General features: G+C 44.0%; 1 pseudogene; it reads right to left on the bottom strand.

Moving 5' to 3' along the window:
• Window positions 1-3,721: 3,721 nt before the first annotated feature.
• On the bottom strand, window positions 3,722-4,711 carry LOC123464399 (annotated as a pseudogene).
• Between the last annotated feature and the right edge of the window lie 14,618 nt (window positions 4,712-19,329).

Genomic DNA, 19,329 nt, shown 5'->3' with positions numbered 1-19,329 from the left:
CTTCAAGTTCCCAAGTTACTAAGACAAAGGAAGAGTCTCATAATGGATATGTGCTGAACTCCTAAAATTCCATGTTCGAAAATAGCATTATGAAAAGAACTGTTTGTATATATTATTTTCTTTCTGACAGTGGCAATCTTGATTTCAGGCATCGCTGTCAAACACATATTAACATTCTGTCCAGATATAGTTGCTTTTTTTGTTTTGTTTTGGTTTTTGAAGCATGGTCTCACTCTAGCTCAGGCTGACCTAGAATTCACTATGTAGTCTCAGGCTGGCCTTGAACTCATGGTGATCCTCCTACCTCTGCCTCCTGACTGCTGGGATTAAGGGCGTGTGCTACCACACCCGGCAGATATAGGTTTTTTTTTAAAAAAATTATTTATTTATTTATTTATTTGAGAGCGACAGACACAGAGAGAAAGACAGGTAGAGGGAGAGAGAGAGAATGGGCGCGCCAGGGCTTCCAGCCTCTGCAAACGAACTCCAGATGCGTGCGCCCCCTTGTGCATCTGGCTAACGTGGGACCTGGGGAACCGAGCCTCGAACTGGGGTCCTTAGGCTTCATAGGCAAGCGCTTAACCGCTAAGCCATCTCTCCAGCCCGTTTTTTTTTTTTAATTATTATTTATTTATTAGAGAGAGAATGGGCATGCCAAGGCCTCCTGACACTGCAGATAAACTCCAGACACACGCACCACCATGTGTATCTGGCTTATGTGTGTTCTGGGGAGTTGAACCTAGATCTTTAGGCTTCACAGGCAAGTGCCTTAACCACTAACCCATCTCACCAGTGCTGGGTATGGTTTTAAAATACAGCTCATTGGAGATGAAATTAGCAACAGTTTTGGAATACAAAAAGGGAGAGCAAACTTAGAGGCTGTTAAGTGTTTATCCAGCAGTGGGTTATGCTAGACAAAGGAGGGCCACTCAGAGAATTGAAGCTCATGTCCCAACAAGCTAAATGTTATTAAAAGAGACTAAGAGTTGTTTTTTTTTTTTTTTTTTTTTTTTTTAACTCTCTCTCAACCTCTCCATATAAACTCATGACACATAATGGCATCTGGAACAATGACTGTTTTATTTTAACACTTCAAGCTCAAGGTATCAGTGGTTATGACCTGAGCCTGGAATGCCCAGATGGTTGAACAAACATGCCTGAGTCTTGTTGGGACACAACATTGGGTTAACGCAGGTGGTGAAAGCAGACTGTTGCTTTCAAAACACTCTTGTTAGCACGGATTTCAGTAAGTCTTCATGGAAGTTGAGCTCCAAGTGAGGTGGAAAGACAGCTGAAAAATAAGATTTGATTCAGAGGACTTGAAGGAGAAAGGTGTCAGCTCAGTGTGAGACAGCCAACTCTGGCATGCTCCATCTTTCCCAATTTTTCAATTCCCTCTACGTGTGTTGTGTAGACTTGCCTTCCCTGGAGAGAGGCCTCCTCGAGCCCTTCCCAAAGCTGCTGCCAAAATCAACTTCCTCTGTTGCCCTTCTGACAATGTCGCTCCCTTCCCAAAATTCCCTTTAATGGTCTGCGCTGCTCTGTGCGCAAGAGGTGGACTTCTTGCTCTGCCTTTGGGACAAACTCCATTCCTGCCCAGGTTTATTTCGGGTTTCTGCCTATTTTTGAAATTCCGCATGCCATTTTCCTCATTAATGTGGAACCACTTGCTTTTCCATTTCACTTCTCTGTGCCCGTGAATGGTTCAGTTGCAAGCATTTTTATTCTGTTTTGGTCAATTAGAGTTGTTTTTTTTTTTTTTTCTTCCCGAGGTAGACTCTCATTCTAACTCAGGCTGACCTGGAATAATTCACTATGTATTCTCACCGTGGCCTCAAAATCATGGCAATCCTCCTACCTCTGCCTACGGAGTGCTGGGATTAAAGGCATGCACTGCCATACCCAGCTAGAGTTCATTAAAAAAAAACAAGGGGGGCTGGAGAGATGGCTTAGTGGTTAAGCGCTTGCCTGTGAAGCCTAAGGACCCCAGTTCGAGGCTCTGTTCCCCAGGTCCCACGTTAGCCAGATGCACAAGGGGGCGCACGCGTCTGGAGTTTGTTTGTAGTGACTGGAGGCCCTGGCGTGCCCATTCTCTCTCTTCTCTCCCTATCTGCCTCTTTCTCTGTCACTATCAAAAAAAAAAAAAAAAAACAACAAGGGGGGAGGGGGACTGGAGGGATGGCTTAGTGATTAAGGCCCTTGCCTACAAAGCCAAAGGACCTCGGTTTGACTCCCCAGGACCCATGTAAGCCAGATGCACAAGGTGGCGCATGCGTCTGGAGTTTCTTTGCAGTGGCTGGAGGCCCTGGCATGCCTATTCTCTCTCTCTGCCTCTCAAGTAAATAAATAAAATTAAATTAATGTATATATGTCTTATTTATTTATTTTCAAGCAGAGAGGGGGTGCAGGGAATGGGAATGCTGGAGCCTCCTGCCATTGTAATTGAACTCCAAACACCTAGATGCATGCGCCACCTCGTCTATCTGGCTTTTATGTGGACACTGGAAAATCGAACAAGGACTGCAAGCTTTGTTAGCAAATACCTTTAACTGCTGAGCCATCTCTGAAGCCCAAGAGTTCTTCACTTGATCTCAACCTTTCCCTCCTCATCCCTGTCCCTAAACAAATACTAAAGCTGTCTTACTCAGCCTTTTCCTGAAAATCTTGAAGAGTTACATAAGTAATCTTTGCATTGAAATTTTTTTTTCTTTTCTTTTCTTTTTTATTTGATTTTTCAAGGCAGGGTTTCACTCTAGCTCATACTGTCCTGGAATTCACTATGTAGTCTAAGGGTGGCCTCGAACTCATGGTGATCCTCCTACCTCTACCTCCCGAGTGCTGGGTTTAAAGGCGTGCGTGACCATGCCTGGCTTGCATTGAAATTTTCTGTCGAATAAAAACTAAACACAACTCAAATTAAAATATTCCTAACGGACAAAAATAATACAGTGGAATTTCCCCAAGGAATGGAAAGACTTTTCACAATGAGTCACAGGAAAAAAAAATCTAATATTATTATCATGGGCAACTTCTAGGAAAAGTTATCCAAATTCTAAAATAGCCACAAGGCTGTAGATCTTTATCTATAGTATCTATCTTTATCTTTGTTTTGGTTTTACTTCCTAAATTAATTACTTAAAAAATGTTTTTTTTTTTTTTTGGCTTTTTGAGGTAAGGTTTCACTCTAGCCCAGGCTGACTTGGAATTCACTATGTAGTCTCAGGGTGGCCTCAAACTCATGGCGATCCTTCTACCTCTGCCTCCCAAGTGCTGGGATTAAAGGCGTGCACCACCACACCCAGCTGTTTGTTTGTTTTTTGCGGTAGGGTCTTGCTCCAACCCAGGATTACCTGGAATTCATGATGCTGTTTCAGGCTGACCTCAAACTCACAGCCATCCTCCTACCTTAGCCTCCTGAGTGCTGGGATTAAAGGTGTGCACCACCATACCTGGCAGTTTGTATTTATTTGCAAGCAGAGAGAGAAAGAATGGACACACTAGGGCTTTTTGTCACTAAAAATCCTTATATTGAGCATAGAATAATATTATGGCAATAAAAAAATCCAAGCAAATGAATTGATTTTGAAAAGTTAAAATGCAGGCCATTAGTTCACAATTTAGAAATTGGTATAATCCAACTTTTTGAAAATATATTTATTTACTCGAGAGAAAGTGAGAGAGATTGACTATGGGTGCACCAGACATGTGCCATTTTGCACGTCTAGCTTTACACAGGTAGTGGAGAATTGAACCAGGACCAGAGACTTGTAAGCAAGCACATTTATTTGCTGAGCCATCTCTCCAGCCTGTAATCCAACTGTAAAATGACTTCCTTGTTGCTGAAGTTTGCTGTCAATGTGCCATTTAGGACATCCTGTTGTCTCAAGGCATTCCTTTTTTTTTTTTTTCCAGGTAGGGTCTTACTCTGGCCCCCGCTGACCTGGAATTCACTATGTAGTCTCAGGGTGGCCTCGAATTCACAGTGATCCTCCTACCTCTGCTTCCTGAGTGCTGGGATTAAAGGCGTGCACCACCATGTTCAGCTTTAAGCCATTCTTGCATAGGAGACATCAATGAGATGACACCTTCCAGTTGTCCTTGTACTGAACTCTAGTCAGTGTTCTGGACCCAGCCTGCCAACCCTAGATTTAAAAAAAAATTATTACTATTATTATTTTAGAGAAAGCAAAAGACGAGAGAGAGAGAGAGAGAGAGAGAGAGAGAGAGAGAGAGAGAGAGAATTGGCATGCCAGGGCCTCAGCCACTGAAATCAAACTCCAGACACTTGCACCACCTAGTGGGCATATGTGACCTTGTGCTTGCCTCACCTTTGTGCGCCTGGTTTATGTGGGATCTGGAGACATGGGTCCTTAGGATTTGCAGGCAAATGCCTTAATCACTAAGTCATCTCTCCAGCCCAGTCCTAGGTTTTTTTTTTTTTTTTTTTTTTCTTTCTTTTTTTAGTTTTTAGAGGTAGGATCTCATTTCTAACTCTGGCTGACCTGGAATTCACTATGTAGTCTCAGGGTGACCTTGAACTCATGGCGATCCTCCTACCTCTGCTTACTGAGCGCTGGGATTAAAGGTGTGCGCCACCATGCCCAGCCAGTCCTAGGTTTTTATCTTCAGCCTGGGTGTACTTGCAGAAAAACATCCCTAGCACCTTCTCCAAAATTTCATCTACTGAGACCAAGGCATCCTTTTCTGTCATGTTTATTATTTATTTATTTGCAAGTAGAGAGAGACAGATGAGAGAGAGAGAAAAAAAATGGGCACGGCAGAGCCTCTAGCCACTGCAAATGCACTCCAGATACATGTACCAATTTCTGCATCTGACTTTACGTGGGTACTGAGGAATTGAAGCTGGGTCATTAGGTCTTGCAGGCAAGTGCCTAAATTTCTGAGCCATCTCTTCAGTCCATAGGATGCCATGCATAAATCATCCTGAACTTCCCCACAGGGGTCTAGGTCATACTGATCATCACCAAACCAACTCTAATCCCTTTTTAGTGAGCTTGACAGTTAAATAGCAATGTAGTTCATGTCTTCTTCTCAAATAGCTGAAATATGGTCTGTATTTTTATCTTCAGCATCTTTAGTATTTGGCTGATCCCATACTTGTCCATCATAGCATCATTTTATGGTTTCCAGACTTACATGGCTTCTCATTAATTTGGCAGTGCCTCACATGAGAATAAACAGTTCATCTGCTATGGGTTGAACTGTGTCTCCTGCAATGACCTTAGAACCTGACTTTATTTGGAAATAGCATCTTTAAAGATAAAGTCAAAATTAAGTCATTAGAGGTTGGAGAGATGGCTTTGCGGTTAGACGCTTGCCTATGAAGCCTAAGGACCCCAGTTTGAGGCTCAATTCCCCAGGACCCACATTAGCCAGATGCACAAGGGGGTGCGCGAGTCTGGAGTTCATTTGCAGTGGCTGGGAGCCCTGGCGTGCCCATTCTCTCTCTCTCTCTCTTTCTCTCTCTGCCTCTTTCTCTGTCACTCTCAAATAAATAAATATAAATAAATAAATAAATAAATAAATAAAAATTAAGTCATTAGAAAGCCAGGCTTGGTGACACATGCCTTTAATCCCAGCACTCAGGAGGCAGAAGTAAAAGGATCACTGTGAGTTCCAGGCCAGCCTGTACTACATAGTTAATTCCTGGGCTAGAGTGAGACCCTGCCTTGACAAAAACAAAATGTAGGGGCTGGAGAGATGACTTAAAGGTTAAGCTGTTTGCCTGTAAAGCCAAAGGACACAAGTTTGATTCCCCAGCACCCAAGTTAGCCAGACATCTAAGATGGCACATGTATCTGGAGTTCATTTGCAGTGACTAGAGGCCCTGGTACACCCATTCTCTCTCTCTCTCTGTCTCTTTTTCTCTCTCAAGTAAATAAAACATATTTTAAAAATATATATGCTAAATAATAGTATATATATTTATGTATTTATATAATTATATTATACATTTAATATATATGTTAAAATTAAGCCATTACTGTGGGCCCTAATCTAATACACCTGAATTCCTCATGAGAAAGGAAATTTGGGGGCTGGAGAGATGGCTCAGTGGTTAAGCGCTTGCTCGTGAAGCCTAAGGGCCCTGGTTGGAGGCTTGATTCATTAGCCAGATGCACAAGGTGGTGCATGCATCTGGAGATCATTTGCAGTGGCTGGAGGCCCTGGCATGCCCATTCTCTCTCTTTCTCTCTCTCTCTCTGCCTCTTTGTCTATCTGTCTGTTGCTCTCAAATAAATAAATAAAAATAAATGAAAAAAAAAAAGGAAATTTGGAGCCGGGCGTGGTAGCGCAAACCTTTAATCCCAGCACTCAGGAGGCAGAGGTAGGAGGATCGCCATGAGTTCCAGGCCAGCCTGAGACCACATAGTGAATTCCAGGTCAGCCAGAGCTAGAGTGAGACCCTACCTCAAAAAAACAAAAAAACAAAACAAAACAAAACAAAAAACAAAACAACCAAAAGAAAAAAAAAAAAAGAAAAAAAGAAAGAAAAGAAATAAAATTTGGGGTGGATGTGGTGGTTCATTCCTTTAATCCCAGCACTAGGGAGGCTAAGGTAGGAGGATTGTAGTGAGTTCAAGGCCACCCTGAGACTACACAGTGAATTCCAGGTCAGCCTGTGCTATTTGAGACCCTACTTCAAAATAAAAACAAAAAAAATCAAGAAAAGTAATTTGGACAAGACAGACATGCACAGAAAAAGACCAAGTGAAGATGCTTAGGAGGAAGATAGCCCTATGACTGGAATGAGACATGCATAAATCAAGGGATACCAAAGAGTTACAGTCATGTTCGTTTTGCTGGCAGAAATCACCCAACCAACAGCAGCTCATGAGGAAAAAGAGGTTTATTTTGGCTTATAGACTCTAGGGGAAGCTCCATGATGGCAGGGGAAAACGATGGCATGAGCAAAGTGTGGACATCACCCCCTGGCCAGGAACAGGAGAGTGTGCCAAGCACTGGCAAGGGGGAGCTGGCTATAATACCCACAAGCCCGCCCCCAACAATACACTGCCTCCAGGAGGCGTTCATTCCCAAATCTCCATCAGCTGGGAACCTAGCATTCAGAACACCTAAGTTTATGGGGGACACCTGAGTCAAACCACCACCCAAGGCTTGCTGGCAAACTCCAAAGTTAGGAAAGGCTGACAGCTGTTGTGGCCTTTGAGCCTCCAGGAGTGTGAGAGAGTGAATCTCTGTTGCTTGAAGCCGCCCAGCTTGTGGTTCTTTGCTTAGCCACCCTAGTAACCTAATACAGTGTACTTTCCTGTAAGACTCACTCCATGGTGATAAAAACAATGAGGTCATTACTGTATATTGAAAGACTGGCAAAAAAAAAAAAAAAAAAATTAGAAAGCTGGATAAATGTTGGAGATCTGGAAACATATGTTGAAAGCCTCTTGCACTGTTGCTAGAAACATAGCCTGGCACACTCGAAGGTCAGCACTCTGGTGCTCAGTTTAATAAATCTTTTGTAGGGGCTGGAGATATGGCTTAGCGGTTAAGCGCTTGCCTGTGAAGCATAAGGACCCCGGTTCGAGGCTCGGTTTCCCAGGTCCCACGTTAGCCAGATGCACAAGGGGGCGCACGTGTCTGGAGTTCGTTTGCAGAGGCTGGAGGCCCTGGTGCACCCATTCTCTCTCTCTCCCCCTATCTGTCTTTCTCTCTGTGTCTGTTGCTCTCAAATAAATAAATAAAAATTAAAAAAAAAATCTTTTGTAGTTTTGTTTTGTTTCTTGAGGTAGGGTCTCACTGTAGTTCAGGCTGACCTGGAATTCACTATGTAGTCTCAGGATGGCCTTGAACTCACAGCACAATTTTCCTACCTCTGCCTTCTGAGTGCTGGGATTAAAGGGGTCCACCACTCCCGGCTGAATAAAGGTTATTCTGGGGGGAGGGTTTTGAGGTAGGGTCTCACTCTGGTCCAGGCTGACCTGGAATTCACTATGTAGTCTCAGGGTGGCCTTGATCTCTAGGTGATCCTCCTACCTCTGCCTCCCAAGTGCTGGGATTATAGGCATGCACCACCATTCCAGATTTTTTAAATTAAATTAAATTAAATTTTTATTTACTTGAGAGAGAGAGAGAGAGAGAGGGGCATGTGCCAGGGCCTCCAGCCACTGCAAACGAACACCCCCTTGTGCATCTGGCTTACGTGGGTCCTGGGGAATCGAACCAGGGTCCTTTGGCTTTGCAGGCAAATGCCTTAACTGCTAAGCCATTTCTCCAGTCCAAATCTTTTATTTTTTTAATATTTCAATTTTTATCTATTTATTTGAGAGAGATAAGGAGAGAGAAAGAAGCAGATAGAAGGAATAGGTGCGCCAGGGCCACCTGCCACTGCAAACAAACTGCAGATGCATGTGCCCCCTTGTGCATCTGGCTTTATGTGGGTCCTGGCAACTTGAACCTGGGTCCTTTGGTTTTGCAGGCAAGTGTCTTAACCACTAAGCCATCTCTCCAGCCTCACTTTAACAAATCTTATGTGTAGCCCTCCTCCTTCTTTGTAAAAGCATCCCAAAGAATTCGCGCATGGACCTGTGAAGGGGTGATTTCAAGGATACTGCTGTATTGCTGACTGGGTAAAGACATCTGACGCAGCCTGGGTGCCCGTGCCCAGATGAGTTTGAAGATGAAATGTGGCCAGTGCACTCCACGGAGCCCTGTGCAGCAGGGAGAAGCACGAGATTATATATTCAGTAACGATGTGCATGGATTTCAACCATACAGTCCTGAATTAATACCACGAGAATGTGCAGTATGGTGATACATGCCTGTAATCCCAGCTGCTTGGGAGTTTAAGGCAGTTATAAGCCTAGATCATATAACAAGATCTCCTCTCAAAAACTTAAGAGATAAACCAGGCATGGTGGCACACTTCTTTAATCCCAGCACTCGGGAGGCAGAGGTAGGAGGATCACCATGAGTTCGAGGCCACCCTGAGACTCCATAGTGAATTCCAGGTCAGCCTCCGCTAGGGTGAGAGACTACCTCAAAAAACCAACCAACCAACCAACCAACCAACCAACCAACCAAACAAACAAACAAAAAACAAAACACTCAACAAACAAACAAAAAAACCTTTAGAAATGGGGGTTGGAGAGGTGGCCTGGAAGTTAAGTGCGCTTCCCAGGTAAGCATTAGGGCCCAAGGGGTGCCTGAAACTGCCAGAGTTCGAATCTCCAAATCCCATGTGAACAGCTGGGATTGGCCACATGAGCCTATAGCCCTAGTCCAGACAAAAAAAAAAAGAGGGAACAAAGGGAGCAAAGTGACCAGGAGATGCCAGTTTTTTTTTTTTTAAACACCAAAAAACCAACCAACAAACCAAAAAAAAAAAAAACCCAACAAGCTCTGATATCAGGAAAGTGACTCAGCTCAAATAAGAAAGGCTGGAACAATAATAGACTTGGATTCCCAGTGGAGCTCCAGTCATTACAGGTGAGTTCATGGGATGCCACAAAGGCACATAGATGTGTATACATCACACACACACACACACACACACACACTCACTCACATACACGGAAATAAACATTTTTGAAAAACACAAAGAGTGCCGGGCGTGGTGGCACATGCCTTTAATCCCAGCACTCAGGAAGCAGAGGTAGGAGGATCACCGTGAGTTCGAGGCCACCCTGAGCCTACATAGTGAATTCCAGGTCAGCCTGGGCTACAGCATGACCCTACCTCAAGAAACCAATAAATTAAAAAAATAAAATAAAATAACATGGTATGAAAATTATCCATTTGGGGCCTAGGGAGATGGCTCAGCACTTAAAGATGCTTGCTTGCAAAGCCTGATGGCCTGGGTTTTAGTCCACCCACTGTCTATGTAAAGCCAGATGCAACAAGTAAACAACAAAAAACAATTGTTTGAGGAGTAATAGAAATCAAGACCCCAGGGGCTGAGGAGATGGCTTAGCCTGTGAAGCCTTAGGACCCCAGTTCAAGGCTGGATTCTGCAGGACCCATGTAAGCCAGATGCACAAGGGGGCGCAAGTGTCTGGAGTTTGTTTGCAGTGGCTGGAGGCCCTGGTGTGCCCATTCTCAATCTGTCTGCCTCTTTCTCTGTCTGTCTGTTGCTGCCAAATAAATAAATAAAAATAAACAAAAATAAGTTTAGAGGGCTGGAGAGATGGCTTAGCGGTTAAGCGCTTGCCTGTGAAGCCTAAGGACCCCGGTTCGAGGCTTGGTTCCCCAGGTCCCATGTTAGCCAGATGCACAAGGGGGAGCACGCGTCTGGAGTTCGTTTGCAGAGGCTGGAAGCCCTGGCGCGCCCATTCTCTCTCTCTCCCTCTATCTGTCTTTCTCTCTGTGTCTGTTGCTCTCAAATAAATAAATAAATAATGAACAAAAAAAAATTAAAAAAAAAAGTTTATAGATTAAGACCCTGAAAACATAGAAGGCAGATTCCTTTTTCCAGTAAACAAAAAACTTCAGTTTATAGATGTAACAAGTAGTTCTACATGTTTTATAGTTTAAAATATGCTCCTGAAGCTGGGTGGGGTGGGACAGTGTCAAGGGGAGACAGGAGGATCACTGAGCCCAAGGGTTCCAGCCCAGCCCAGGTAATACAGCCAGGCCCTTTCTCAAGGTTAAAAATGAAAAGGATGGCTAGAGAGATGGCTTAGCAGTTCAGTGCTTGCCTGTGAAGCCTAAGGACCCCGGTTCAAGGCTCGATTCCCCAGGACCCACATTAGCCATGCACAAGGGGGCGCACGCGTCTGGAGTTCGTTTGCAGTGGCTGGAGGCCCTGGCGCACCCATTCTCTCTCCCTCTCTGTGTCTGTCTTTTTCTCTCTGTCTGTCACTCTCAAATAAATAAATAAAAATGAAAAGGAAATAGACTCACAGAAACTTCACTTTTCCTCTCCTCAAGAAACGGAGATTCATCCCAGCCCTCCCCTGAGTGTGAGCTGGACTTAGCGATGGCTTCTGACCATAGGGGGAGGTGATGTTTGTGACCTCCACTGTCAGGTCATAAAGGCCACGGCAGCTGCCTCCCCTTTCTTGTGGCCCCACTCACCACACACGCCTGAGGACTAAACAAGAGGAATGTCAAGCAGCCCCTGTGGAAAGGACCCAAAAGCCCTCTGGCAGCAGCCCAGTGAGAAAGCTATCAAGGAAGTGGGCTCCCCCTGCCACAGGCTCAGGTAATGCTTTCAGATGACTGTAACCCCCCATCTCCCAAGAGACCCTGACAGCTACACACCTAGACCACTCCCACATGACTCACCCTCAAAAACTGTGATAAAAGTCAGGCATGATGGCACGTGCCACTTTGTGCATCTGGCTTTTTCGAAGTAAGGGTCTCACTCTAGCCCAAGCTAACCTGGAATTCACTCTGTGGTCTCAGGGTGGCCTTGAACTCACGGTGATCCTCCTACCTCTGCCTCCTGAGTGCTGGAATTAAAGGTGTGCACCACCAAATCTGGCTTTTATTTTTCTTTATTTATTTCAGAGAGAGAGAGAGAGAGAGAGAGAGAGAGAACAGGTGCACCAGGGCCTTCAGCCACTGCAAACCAACTCCAGATGCATATGCCACCTTGTTCATCTGGCTTACATGGGTCCTGGCGAATTGAATCTGGGTCCTTTGGCTTTGTGGGCAAGTGCCTGAACCGCTAAGCCATCTTTCCAGCCCCTAGATGTATGTAGCTTTATTTTGTTTACTTCTCATTGATTTAGTCCTGTGCTTTCCAGTCCCTAGGACTTAGTATACAGTAACATGCACATTGATGACTATAATCTGTTCATTTAGTCTTCTTTTTTTTTTTTTCTGGCCTGGAATTGAACCCAGAGCCTTGAGCATGAAAGGTGAGGACTCTACGAAGCTATATTCCCTTGGGTTTCCCGAGACAAGGTCTCCCTATGTAGTCAAGGGGTATCCTGAAATTTAAAGTCCAGGAGATAAAGACTATGCTTTCAGGGGTCATTTCTATAGCTCCATAAAGTCCAGGAGATGAGGAGAAATTATTCACAGGGGTTGAAACCAGGAGTGATTGGTATTCTAGGAGTCCGATGGAAGAGAGAACGACTTAATAGGTCCTTGAGTAGGTGGGAGAGGATGAGCTCTACCCCCGTCTTGAGTAACTGGACCTTGACAGGAGCAGAAGAGCCACATACCACAGGAGGAAAGACAGTATATAGGAAGAGATGCAGGTGAATGTCATTATAACGGCCTATGGCTTTGGGTTGTGTCTACTAAAGGTATGTTTGAGAGCTATACACTTCTTCAATACTTGCTGTGACTTGTCATTCAACTAGACATGTTATAACGTCTCTGGTATGCATGATACTGTCCATACAAGCATAGTGTGGAAAATCCCTTTACTTATAAATAATTTTTTTTTTTTCCGATGTAGGGTCTCACTCTCGTCCAGGCTGACCTAGAATGCACTATGTGGTCCCAGGGTGGCCTTGAACTCACAGCGATCCTCCTACCTCTGCCTCCCGAGTGCTGGGATTAAAGGCGTGCGCCACCATGCCAGGCTATAAAAAATATTTGTGATGTGGTAAGTGTGAGCATTAAGGCACATGAAAATGCTACAAGGAGCTAATTCTGAGAAACAGAATTTTCAGGACAGATTAACATGCAACCAGGACTAATTTCCTAGAGTTAATAACATTCTGAGTCAGTCAGCTTTTAAATAATATGCTATCAGATTATAAGAAGGTGAGAACTATCCTCTGAGAAAAACAAGTAAATACTGTATTTATCTTTTGGTCAGTTTGAGGTTGATGTGAAAAAAACTAAACTCAAGTTGTTAATATTTTTGATCTCTAGTCTGAATCTCTACAATGAAAATTTCTATGGCAGGGATCAAATCTGCTCTTCTACCAGACATAACTTGCCTCTTGAATTAAAGTTTTGCAAAGTTTTTTTTGTAATTGTTTTTAAGAGGAATTCATGAAAGGGCTTAGAATGTATCTCAGTGTGGTATAGTGGTTGCCTAGAATGTATAAAGCCCTGGGTTCAAGGCCGGGCGTGGTGGCTGGCACATGCCTTTAATCCCAGCACTCCGGAGGCAGAGGTAGGAGGATTACCGTGAGTTCGAGGCCACCCTGAGACTCCATAGTGAATTCCAGCCTGGGCTAGAGTGAGACTCTACCTTGAAAAACAAAACAAAACAAAACAAAAAAAGCCCTGGGTTCAATCCCTAGCAAAGCAAAGGAAAAAAAATTCCAAAAATTAAAAAATTTCAGCTGTGCTTGTTGGTGCATGTTTAAATTCCTAAAATTTTGGGAGGTGGAGGCAGGAAGACCAAGAGTTTAAGGTCAAAGCCCAGCGTGGTGGCGCACGTCTTTAATTCCAGCATTTGGGAGGCAGCATTTGGGAGGCAGAAGTAGGAGGATCGCTATGAGTTTGAGGCCACCCTGCGAATACAGAGTGAATTTCAGGTCAACCTGGACTCGAGTGAAACCCTACCTCGAAAAACCACAAACAAACCAACAAAAAAATACGTATATGTACACACACACACACACCCACATCTCTTTAAATTTACAGAGAATAAATTTAAGGCTCAGTGTCTCTGAAGTTATTGATATGGAAATTTTGGAGTGTCTGAGAGCTTGTGACCATCAGAGCCTTATCTTGGCTGCTGGGTGGGCAGTAACTCAGAAGGATGCCAGAAAACTCAACAGTCACACCTAAAACTTCCTCTGAGTCTGGGTTCTTGTCTTATGGGTTTGGTGAATGAAACCTACAAACCAGAAGATAAAGGTTCATAACGATGTGATTATAGGGAAAAGAAAAGGAAGGAAGGCAGAACTCTTGCCCAGGGAAGCAAGAGGGGCTTTGAGAAGCCCACCTTGAGATACAGGTTGGGGCTTTGATGAGAGCCCCTTGGATGGGCAGCTGCTCCAGTCAGTCTCGTCCTGACGCCAGGTACCTGGGATCAGGATTTCTGGAAAAGGGCAATCTTCTCAGAAATCTCAATCTCCAGGCAGGGTTTCTCAGAAGCAGGTGGAAGGTCTCCCTAAGGGGCAAAGATAAGAAAAGGTCAGACTCTTCTGACATTTCTTTTTTTGTAGTTGCTTTTTCCAGGTAAGGTTTCACCCTAGCCCAGGCTGACCAGGAATTCACTATGTAGTCTCAGGGTGGCCTTGAACTCTTGGCGATCCTTCTACCTCTGCCTCCGGAGTGCTGGGATTAAAGGCGTGCGCCACCACGCACAGCCGTTCTGATATTTCTAACCTACAGAGTGATGTCCTAGATTTCTCCCTCCAGGCTCAAGGACAATTCCCACATTTAGTCAAAGCTATTCACTTTGGGGTTCTGTCACCCCGAAACTGCCTCGTTATGAAATTACTTATTCACTTGGTGATTCTAATTGGGTAATTTTCCCCCACGCTGACTTGGACCCACAGGACCCAGCTGCAAACTTCTCAATCAGCTTCGTGCAGCTGTGCTGTGGTTCCCGGAGTTCATCTAACAGCTTTCAGACAGCTTTCAGCGGGTTCTCTAAGTGACATCAGAAAAGACACAGCAGATGTGCACGATGGCTCCAGAAATCTAAAGTGGGACAGATGGCCCCCGGGTTGATTGACAGCAAGAGGAGCGATGCAGTCAAACACTGGGGAGGGTTCCTCCCTCCCAGCTTCAGCCAGAAAATGAAACCACTACACAAAAAAGAAGCAGGGGGTAGCTATTCTAAGAGCCTTCCCTTGCAGATGTTTGTTGCAGTGGAAAATGATCCTTTGCATTACAGACTCAGATATGGAAGGAGTTCTCCTGTAATATTTGACAAAAAACTGATTTTTTTAAAGTCATAACAAAGTACAGATTCATGTTTGACCACTGTACCTCAGATATCAGGGGTACTGGAGGATTAAAGAAAGAACAAAGAAATAATTAAGATAACCCAGGTAACAGTATTGATGAGAACGGGAATATTTTAAAATCGGAAGCCTTATGATGGCATTAAAAATAACTTATTGGGGGGATGGAAACATGGCTTAGTGGTTAGGGTACTTGCCTGCGAAGACAAAGGACCCAGGTTTGATTCCCCAGGACCCATGAAAGCCAGATGCACAAGGGGGTGCACACATCTGGAGTTCATTTGCAGTGGCTGGAGGTCCTGGCGTGCCCATTTTCCCTCTCTCTCTCTCCCTGCCTATTTCTTTCTCTCAAATAAATAAAGAAAAATAAAATATTTAAAAAAAGAAACTTCTTGGGCTGGGGAGATGGCTTAGTGGCTAAGGTGATTGCCTACAAAGCCAAAGGACCCAGGTTTGGGTTCCCAGAACTCATGTAAGCCAGATGTACAAGGTGGCACATGCATCTGGAGTTTATTTGCAGCAGCTGGAGATCATAGCGTGTCCATTCTCTCTTTCTAGCTGCCTCTTTCAATCTCCCTCAAATTAAAAAAAAAATAAAATAAAAACAAAAAGAACCCAAATTGTTAAAAAAACAAACAAACAAACTTCTTTTGTCAGGCATGGTGGTGCATTTGGGAGGCAGAGGTAGAAGGATCGCTGTGAGTTCGAGGCCAGCCTTAGACTATGCAGTGAATTCCAGGTCAGCCTGGGCTAAAGTGAGACCTTATCTCAAAAAACAAGCAAAAAAAAAAAAAAAAAAAAAAAACTTCTTTAAATATGATTTAATAGTTTGGGTTGTTTTTTGTTTTTTGCATTTGTGTGTGTGTGGCATGTTATATGTGTGTGTGCACACGCGTGCACCTTGCACTGAGCAGAGGCAGAGGAGAACACTGGGTGTACTGCTCCATCATTCATCGTTGGCACGTTTTCTTGGGATGGAGTCTCTTGTCTGAATTTGGAGCTACCTTTTTTTTTTTGAGCCTCAGCAATTCTTCAGTCTCTGCTCCCCACAGGACTGGGATTGGCAGCATGTGAGGCCACACTCAGCTGTTTACATGGGTGTTGGAGAATCAAATTGAGATGGTCTCTGGCGCTCCCAGGTCCTTACCACAAATGTTCTTACCCACTGAGCCATGTATTCAGCTCTGAGAATGTTTCCTTTTTCTTTTGTTTTCTTTCTTTCTTTTTTAAATAATTTTTACTTTTATTTATTTGTTTGAGAGAGAAGTAGAGAGAGAGAGAGAGAGAGAGAGAGAGAGAGAGAGAGAGAATGGTCACTCCAGGGCCTCCAGCCACTGCAAACGAATTTCAGATGTATGTGCCAACTTGTGCATATGGCTTATGTGGGTCCTGGGGAATCGAACCTAGGTCCTTCGGCTTTGCAGGCAAGTGCCTTAACCGCTAAGCCATCTCCCCAGTCCATCCTTTTTCTTTTTCGAAGGAGGATTTCATGTAGCCCAGAACTTACTGTGTAGCTGAGGCTGGCTTTAAACTCCTGCCTCCACGGCACCCGACTGGGATAACAGCCTGCCCTACCTTGCTTATCTTATTATCTTATTCTAACTTAACTCTATAGCTCTCAGGAGTATGCGTCATTTAAATGCTTATCATTCTCTATCAAATTCCTGGTTTTTTTTTTTTTTTTTTTTTTGGTTTTCCAAGGTAGGATCTCACTCTAGCCCAGGATGGCCTTGAATTCACTAAGTAGTATCAGGGTAGCCTTGAACTCACAGCAATCCTCCTACCTCAGCCTGGTGAGTGCTGGGATTAAAAGTGTGTGCCACCAGGCCTGGCTTCAAATTCCTTGTTTTGGTGTATGTCTGTGTGTGTACATGTTCATGTACGCTAGTATACACATGTATCATGGTGCACATGCAGACTGCTGCGCTGGTCTGCAAGCTTCCAGGAAATTCTCCTGTCTCACCATAGGAGTGATGGCATTAAGTAAGACCACTATAGGGCTGGAGGGATTGCTCAGTGGTTAAGGCACTTGCCTACAAAGCCTAATGACCCAGGTTCGATTCCCCATGTAAAGCCAGATGCACAAGGTGGCATGTGCACCTGGAGTTCGTTTGCAGTGGCTGGAGGCCCTGGCACATCATTCTCTCTCTGTCTATCTATACACACACACACATGCACACACCTGCTTACAAATTTTATTTATTTATTTATTAAAAAAATTTTGTTTATTTTTATTTATTTTTTTGAGAGTTTCAGACAGAGAAAGAGGCAGAGAGAGAGAGAGAATGGGCACGCCAGGGCCTCCAGCCACTGCAAACGAACTCCAGATGCATGCGCCCTCTTGTGCATCTGGCTAACATGGGTCCTGGGGAACCGAGCCTCAAACTGGGGTTCTTAGGCTTCACAGGCAAGTGCTTAACGGCTAAGCCATCTCTCCAGCCCTACAATTTTTTTTTTTTTTAAAGCCCACTATAGCTTCTGGCTTCTGGCTTTTACACAGGGTCTGGGGATCTGAACTCAGGTATCCACATTTGAACAGTCATCTTCCCAATCCCTCAGATTCCTTCCAAGTACTTTAAATCTTCAATAAAAAATATTTTAAAAGGATGCATAATTACTGTAAGAAAACTGTTGAACACTGTGATAGGCTGCCTAGGTGCTCTCAGTAATTTTGTATGGTTTGAAAACTCAGCTATTTATGTCTTTTTTTTTTTTTTTTTTGGCATTTCAAGGTAGGTCTCGCTCTAGCCCAGGCTGACCTGGAATTCACTATGTAGTCTCAGGCTGGTCTCCAACTCACAGTGATCTTCCTACTTCTGCCTCCCAAGTTCTGGGATTAAAGGCGTGCGCCACCACACCAGGCTATCCCCTCTTTCATTTTAGAATCACGTAAATATTGAAAATGTTATGTCTGATTGAATATTCACATGTAATTGATGTTTCTTTTCATCTCTTCTGGTTTAAAAAAAAAATGACACCAAGCACATAACATGTCTGGGAGAATAGGTCAAAATTTCAATTCAAGCCAGGTGTGGTAGTTCACACCTCTAATCCCAGCAGAGGTAGGAGGATAGCTATGAGTTTAAGGCCAATTTGGGACTACAGAGTGAGTTTCAGGTCACCCTGGACTAGAGTGAAAGCCTACCTTGAAAAAAAAAGAAAACCATCAACATGTGTATATATAAAGATTCAGACAGAGTTTAGGATTCCAGGATTTCTGAAGTCACCTCTAGACTAAACTCACATAGCCATAGATGCAAGATTTCCCAGTAGAAAAGACTCATAACTAGAAATACACCAGCAAGGAAGAGATGGGAATACTGGTCTAGCAAATTCATTTGCATGTTTGCCTTGGGCAACCTGCTCTTTGGAGGGTGTGTAAGAAGTGCTGTACTTTGATAAAGTCTGGAAGCTGAGGTAAGCCTTAATGTGTGAATAAATTTAGATTTTCTTCACTCCGGAGGCTCAAGAATTAATCAGGGTTCTGACAATCTTTTTTCTGTTCTCTAGCAGAGATTCTTCAGTTTTTGTGAAATCCTCCAAGTTCCACTCTGATGACTGGGGTGAAATCAAATCAAACTGTGAAGCTACTCTGTAGCTCAGCACTCCAGACTCAAATTATTTTCCCTTTCTACTTCCATTTCCTCTATTTTTTTTTTTTTTTTTTTTGAGGTTGGGATCTTGCTCTAGCCCAGGCTGACCTGGAATTCACTATGTAATGTGAGGCTGCCATTGAACTTACTGTGATCGATTCTCCAACCTCTGCCTCCCCAGTGCTGGGATTAAAGGCGTGCGCCACCATGCCCAGCTCCTCTCTTTTAATCCCAGAGCCTTTTGTGGTAAATCTACTGAATGTAAAATACTTACATTCGGGTTGGAGAGATGGCCTAGCAGTTAGGGCATTTGCCTGCAAAGCCTAAGGACCCAGATTCGATTCTCCAGGTCCCATGTAAATCACATGCACAAGGTGGCACATGTGTCTGGAGTTTGCATTAGAGGCCCTGGTGTGCCCATTCTCCTTCTTTCTCTCTAATAAGCACATAAAAATAAAAGTCAAAACATTTTTCACTTATTTAAAAATTTTTACATTCTATGGGCTGGAGAGATGGCTTAGCGGTTAAGCACTTGCCCGTGAAGCCTCAGGACCCCGGTTCGAGGCTCGGTTCCCCAGGTCCCACGTTAGCCAGATGCACAAGGGGGCACACGCGTCTGGAGTTCATTTGCAGAGGCTGGAAGCCCTGGCATGCCCGTTCTCTCTCTCTTCCTCTATCTGTCTTTCTCTCTGTGTCTGTCGCTCTCAAATAAATAAATAAAATTTAAAAAAAAATTTTACCTTCTACCCTCCAGGAAGCATCATACCCTTCTAACTCTCCCTCATAAATACCCTCATGTACACCTGCTCTTTGACCTCGAGGCAACTCCCAAGGTACCCCAGTCTTTAACCCCAGGCAGACTGTTATCACTTCTTCCCTAATCAACTTCCATTCCATTGCCCATAATTACAACCATTGCCAATATCTTC

Source organism: Jaculus jaculus, chromosome 11, assembly GCF_020740685.1.
Source record: "Jaculus jaculus isolate mJacJac1 chromosome 11, mJacJac1.mat.Y.cur, whole genome shotgun sequence".
In the NCBI taxonomy this organism is placed as follows: Eukaryota; Metazoa; Chordata; class Mammalia; order Rodentia; family Dipodidae; genus Jaculus; species Jaculus jaculus.
This window is presented reverse-complemented; position numbering and strand designations above follow the sequence as displayed.